This window comes from Lathyrus oleraceus, chromosome 7 (genome assembly GCF_024323335.1).
Source record: "Lathyrus oleraceus cultivar Zhongwan6 chromosome 7, CAAS_Psat_ZW6_1.0, whole genome shotgun sequence".
Taxonomy (NCBI): Eukaryota; Viridiplantae; Streptophyta; class Magnoliopsida; order Fabales; family Fabaceae; genus Lathyrus; species Lathyrus oleraceus.
This window is the reverse complement of record NC_066585.1, coordinates 155,798,379-155,805,117: the sequence shown is the minus strand read 5'-3', so window position 1 is coordinate 155,805,117 and position 6,739 is coordinate 155,798,379. Positions and strand designations below refer to the sequence as shown.

Below are 6,739 nucleotides of genomic sequence, written 5' to 3'. Positions count from 1 at the left end.
GAACCATCTAGGATGTTTGTGCTTATGTGGATGTGGTTTATCGAAATGTTTGCTTTCCAAATGTTTGCTCGCCATTTATTGTATTTTTGAATTTGATTTGGAAAGGAGACCGCTTGACGTTGATCAAGGGTTTTTTTATTGATTTTGAGTGGGTGAGTGTTCCTAATGCCTAAGGAGTAACTAACAAGCAATAAAAGAAAGCAAGTAAATGCATACATCGGAAAGAGGGGGGGGGGGGTACATGTAAAGTATAAGGGAGTGCAGGAAATAAAAGGTCTCATTGTCAGGTAGCCCAAGAGAAAGCCATGTGTGTGCAATTGTGTCATAAACTAGAAAGAACATAAAAGATTACAAGTCTTGAGTCTTGAGTGCTCCTTCCATGTTAGGATTGAATTTTTGTCCAAGGCCTTTCGTAAAGGGTCCTAATGAGTCTCTAAGTCCATTGTCTAATGTCCCTTACATGCTTGGGAAATGATTGTATTTTGTATTTTTTAAATCTTATCCCTTTTTTATGTTCATTTCAAGATGAAGGTGAGCAATATACAATATAATATGGAATAAAAGCGAATAAAGTAAATGAAAGAAATAAAGTGTTAGAACTCGATTGCGAAAAGATAAAGGGTTAGAAGTTAGGTGTATGAATTAAAAGTTAGATGAAAAAGTAAATAATTAGATGTTAATTGTTAGATGTTAGGATTAGATCAAAGTAGAAACTATAAGAGAATTAAATCCAACACAAATAGCAAAATATTAACAAAACAAAATCTAGAAGTTAATCAGAATTACCTCTAAAATTAAAACAACTATCTACACAATTATCCAATTACACCAAGATTAATCTAGCAATTCCACAATTGTTTCTAATTAACATTATAAACAATAACAAATTAAAATCTAAAATTAACAAAACAAATTAATATCTAATCAACAAGTCAAATTAACATCTAAAATTAACAAACCAAATTAATATCTAGTATTAACAAACCAAATCAATATCTAATTAACAAACCAAATCCTAATTAGCAAACTCCAAATTAATATCTAATTAGCATAGTTTAAGTCCAAACCAATTCAGTATGGGCCTCAGATCCAATGCCTGGAGGTGGATTCACTACAGGGAGGTGCAAGGACAAGCTCTGTTTGGGCCTTAAGGAGGTTAGGCCCAAAGTACATGGATAAGGAGGAAAACGAAAAGCCTCTCGTCACTCATCTTCTTCATGTTCATTGGCTTTGAGACAGAGGAAGTGAGTTCCGCCGCACCTAACCGCGACGAAGAAACTAACCGCGCCGGTTCTCGCCACCGGCAGTAGTGGTGGTTCTAAAATGTGAATCCTAATTGCGAATTGAAAACTGAACCTCACGGAGTTACCTTCGGCGACGCGTTCGGCTTCGGCAACTACAGCGTACGGAGGAGATGGCCCGTGTTCAATCCGCTCCTCAATCCTGCTCCTCTCGATCGAAACGCACACGATATCCAATTACCAGCAACGGCAACGATGAAACCGAAACGAACGTGAGATTCCATATCCAGGTACTCGGCTCCTCCTCTCACTTCTGTTTGATGAATCTCTTCCTCCTTCTTATATTCTGCACTTGCACTTCTCGAATTCGGTTATGTTGCAGGAATTTTTTCTCGTTTCTATGCACAGTAGCGAGGTTGCGAGAGTTCCCATAAATTGCCTTGAAGAATCGGCGCGAATGAATGGGTGATGGGATGAGGGATTAACAATTTGAAGAAAAATGAGAGAGAACTTGAGAGTGTTCTTCGCGGAAGAGAAAAAGGAGAGACTGTTCCACTGTTAGCTCAACCTCTTATATAGAAAATGTGTTGGTAATTTTCATGAATTGGAGCTACCCTGGGTTTACGATGCCGTTTACGCTTATAAAGCTACCATATTTTTACATTTTGATTGCCACTCTGTGTCGTTCATGGTTTGATTCACATTAACTGCTTGCAGCCTACAACTTGCAGCTTGGTTTTGTTATTGTCCTTAGCTGGCTTGGTTCGCTGTGTAGTGTTTAGAAGTGTTAGTGGAAGACCCCAATTTTGACTCTAAGATCCCTCATGCAAATTTATCATAAGCATTAGCATTGGAATCATACCCCTTACCATTCTTTCATTGGGTTTGTTTTGGTAGAGATCACCAAGCATTTTTTGATTATATCATACTTGTATTTTATAAGTTTACTAACTAAAATACCAAAAATATTCCTTTGCATTTGCCTAATTCTTTTATAGGTGGGGCATGATCTCCATTGATCTATCAAGTTCATATATAGGGTTTGAGACCCTCATGACAAAGAGCACAACCATGAATTGACACAAGAATGGTTATGAACATAATATATTAGTTCCAATGGTTTCTACATGTTATATTGATAAAGTTTTCTTCAAGAATTTGAGGGTGATTTGCCTTGTAAACCCTAGTTTGATTAGGTATCTTTAGTAACTTCTCCAACAAGATATCTCACCAATTGATCAAATTTCTCAAGGGACACTTAAAAATTCATCATCTTATGCATATATTATCTACCATGAGTCTATAAAGTCAATTGAATTGAAGGTTAGCAAGTTGGTTGATGGTGGTTGGCCAGATGAATTCATCTGATCAAAATTGGGTCTCCTTAGACCCTATCTCCTACAATTTTGACCATATGAAAATGATTCAAAGAAAAAATTTAATCTAAATGACATTCCAAACAACTTTCATGTTTAGACCTAGAGTTATTTTTGCTTGTAAAATCATTTTCTATGTTGAAACATTATAGGTCAATTTGTATAAACCATAATTTGAAAGTCAACTTCCCAAGGTCATAACTTGCTAAATATTTATGATATGAAAGATTTACAAGTTGCACAATCAAATTCAATATGTCTACTTCAACATTTATGTTTGGAGTGAGGGCTAATTCAACTTTTATGAATATGTGATATGAGGCTACATTATAGGTCACTTTTGACCTATACCATTGAACAAGTGATTTTTCCAAACTTCAAAAATGAATAACTCTATCATTTCAAATCCAAATTAAATGAAATTGGTGACCATTTTGAAGGTCTTTGAAATATTTACAACTTTGATGAAGACATTTTTCCCATTTCAAGCTCACATAAAAAGTTAAGTAAGGTGGAATATTGAGACATATGGCTTGACACTTAGAAAAATTTTGATATGTTAAAAATTTCCAAACTTCCACCTCAAATTTTGATATGTTGAACATGAAAGTTGTTCCTCTTGATCTTACCTTTCTAAAAAGTCTAAATTCATCCATTTTGGACAAGAATTGAATAGGTTGCGCATGACTTGAACATTGCATCATCATTTGGCAAGATTGAACTTCAAACATCCATGCACAATTGCCTAGCATTCCAACATGACTTCAGCCTTGCTTACACTCAATTATGGATCAGATGGAGTGATTTCATGGGCATGTACACGCCCATGCATTCATGCATCACACATTGCTAATTTTGGAAGTTCACTTCAAGTGTGCAAATATCAATTGAATTGGCTATAAATAAGGCCCCTTCTGCTCAGAATTCCACGCACATTCGCGCCAGATTTAATCCCAAACCTTTAACCCTCTCATTCCAAAGGATAATCCTGAGAATTTCACTTGAAATTGAGTTTGAATTCTCACTGTTTTGAGATTCAAAACTCCAGGGATCCAAGACCTTTTGTGCATTCTATTCCATTTCGGAAAGTATTCTGAGTGAGATCAAGCACGAGCCAAGGCAAGAACAGTTGAATCCAGACCTACATTGAAGGTATTTTCCATAAATTTTCATCTCTTCGATTCTTTCTCAATCTTGCTCAATTCTCTTGATTCTTTGGTTGTCTGAAGTCCTACCAAATGTAGGCAAGAAGATTGAGTTGCTTTGAGTCCAAATCGAAGCAACTCAGTTCATGTACCTCAAATTTCAACTCCATGTATCTCTCAATATACTTGGAGTTAGGATGAATTGAGGTCAGATTCGTGCTCTACGCCATTTTTTCTTTCAGATCATGTCATCCTTTTTCATTTTTTTGATGGTGATGAGTGAACCTGTCCGGCCAGGGTCGCCGAAGAAGACGACTGTCCTTTGGACGTCGGTGATGTACTAGCTTGGTTCTGAGCCATTGATCTCATTTGAATTGTTTTAATCACGAGCGTGCATTATAATTACCTTTCCTGTGGCGCATTGACTCAAGACCACAATGGAACACGCGCCGGTGGCCACTTGATCTGCCACCTCAATTAATGAGGGAGATCAAGTGGTCCACATTTTTTTTGATTATTTTAATTTCATTTTAATTTCTTTATTTTCATTAATTCATATTAATTTTAATGTTGATCCAAAAAATATGAGAGTTTCACCAAAAAAATTCAAATATTTTCCTCTTTCATATTCTGAATTAAAATTATTTTCTGGATCATTATTAATATTTTTCATGATTTAATTGAGTTTTCTTTTGTGTTTAATTGTTTAAAAATACTTTTAAGTCTTTTAAAATTCTGAAAAATTTTCTCCAAGGTCCTTTGACCTTGTTTGACCTATGATAAATCTCATGGCCATTTATTTGATGTTTTGATGAGGTTTTAGGAATTTGACAAACCATATTTAATTTAAATGCCTTATTTTAGTATTTTTAATTGGAATAAATGCCAAATAATTTTGTTGACCAATTGTGATGACTTGTTTATGTTTGACTATTGTTGTTGGACCTTGGTCAAGGTTGATTTGACTTTGTTGAGTTAATATCATTGGATTTAGGGGATTGATGGAATGTACATTCCATCTCCCAAAATGAATGGATGATATTAATTTGGTAAAACTCCTCCTTTGATCAATTTGTGTTTTGATCCATTCCCCTCCCACTTCATCTTCTCCCCACTTCTTTAATTTCAAAATCTCTCCCTCCTTTTTCAAAATCTTCTTTGATTGAACTTATTTTGTTCTAAACTTTGACCACTTTGTAAAAAAGATAGAAACTTTGGTCTTATGCCATTGCATTTTCAAACTTCTTTTCTTAAATCAAACTTGTAAATAACTTAACTATACTTGAATTAAACTTTAAAAAAAGCCAAAAAAAAGAACTAACTCATTCAAACCGTTTTTAGGCCTCTGTGCCTTTCAAACTTAATTTTTGTTAAAAGCAATGCATCCACTTTGAAACTTGTATCACGAACTACGAGGTTTTGATCCCTCATTTTTATGTCGGTACGTAGGCACAAGTCTGAAGGTCTTGTCAAACACAAAAATATAATCAATGAATTCTTTTCTCATCCCCTCATTCTATTTGTTTGTAAACATCATTTTCTACCAAATACATATGCACACAAAAAGGGCTCCCTAGGAGTACCTAGGAGACTTTGGGTGCTAACACCTTCCCTCTGTGTAACCAACCCCCTTACCTGTAATCTCTGACATTTTATTAGTTTTGATTTGAAAACTTCTTATTTTTTGGGTTTTGTTTGTACTTTTTCCCTTTTCCCTCGGAAACAATAAAAGCGTGGTGGCGTCTCTTGTTATTTGATCTCTAGCTTATCCATGGCTTAATGATCATGAATTTACCGCTACAGAAATTAAGTGGCGACTTTGCTGGGGAGTAGTCTCCAGTGGGTTTAGCCTAGTTTTTATGTGTATATATTTATATGTATGTGCGATATAATCTGCTTGTTGTGCTTGGTGATCCCTGAGTGGTGAGATAAGTTCTAACCCGAACTTGAGTGCAATTAAGATATGAGGATAGTATAGTCATGTTTAACTTGTGTGGAGTAGTCCTAAACAAGTTGGCTTGAGATCCATCCGCTCAGTGGAGACTCTTTTGGATTTGGAAATGTCACACAAGTATTTATGGTTAGGCATTACTATCTCTAATTTGGGCCAGAGAAGCTGAGGACCGTAGAACATTTACCCCTCTTGGCCTATTTAAGACGTAGTGCGGAAACTGTTCATGTGTAGACTTGATAACAGTTGTTACGCGATACTACACTCAGACGAGTTTCTCTTAAGAATATTATGGGTCGATGAGTCAGTCATCTAAACTTGTAATATCCGATAGATGGAATTAAGACTCTGGGAACTTTTTAGAACATGATCTACAGGTTTTTATCCTTAGTTCACTCCTTTGGGATGGTTCTTACCCAAACTCCATGCTCGTGACTTGCAACAAACCCTTTATTCTTGGTTGATCCAATCAAGTCTTGTCAATATCAATGGAACTTGGGTGTTGATAAGGTGTAAACCATAATCCACCAAAATGGATGATTGATCTTGACAATGACTTGATTCATCCCTTGAACTTTGTTTGCCTTATGTGTGATCCCTTATTTGTGATTGTTGCATTCATGCATTCATGCGCATCATAACATTCATCACACGAAAATTTCAAGGAACTGAGGTATCATTTGCAAATATTTTCAGACCATGGATTATGGACGAAGGAACACTAAGAAGTACAGTTTCAGATGTCTCGACTTGAAAGAGTTAAGGAAGCTAGCATCTTTTGTATTAGATCCCTTGGACTTCAAACAACTCCATGGGAAGCTTCTGTCTATCTTGTCTGCTGATATGGTCGAAGGACTTTTGAGTGTACTAGTGCAGTTCTATGATCCTCTCTACCGTTGCTTCACTTTTCCGGATTATCAGCCTGTGCCTACATTGGAGGAGTATTCTCATCTCTTGGGGATACCTGTTTCTAGTAGAGTACCTTTTAGTGGATTGGAGGAGATTCCCCGATCTCATCTTATTGCT

At 36.0% G+C, this 6,739-nt stretch overlaps 1 long non-coding RNA gene across 1 annotated transcript; it reads left to right on the top strand.

Moving 5' to 3' along the window:
* Positions 1–1,034: 1,034 nt before the first annotated feature.
* LOC127106248 (uncharacterized) lies at positions 1,035–2,228 on the top strand. Its single transcript, XR_007795319.1, has 2 exons — positions 1,035–1,531; positions 1,624–2,228. It is a non-coding gene; the product is annotated as an uncharacterized LOC127106248 (long non-coding RNA).
* Positions 2,229–6,739: the final 4,511 nt, after the last annotated feature.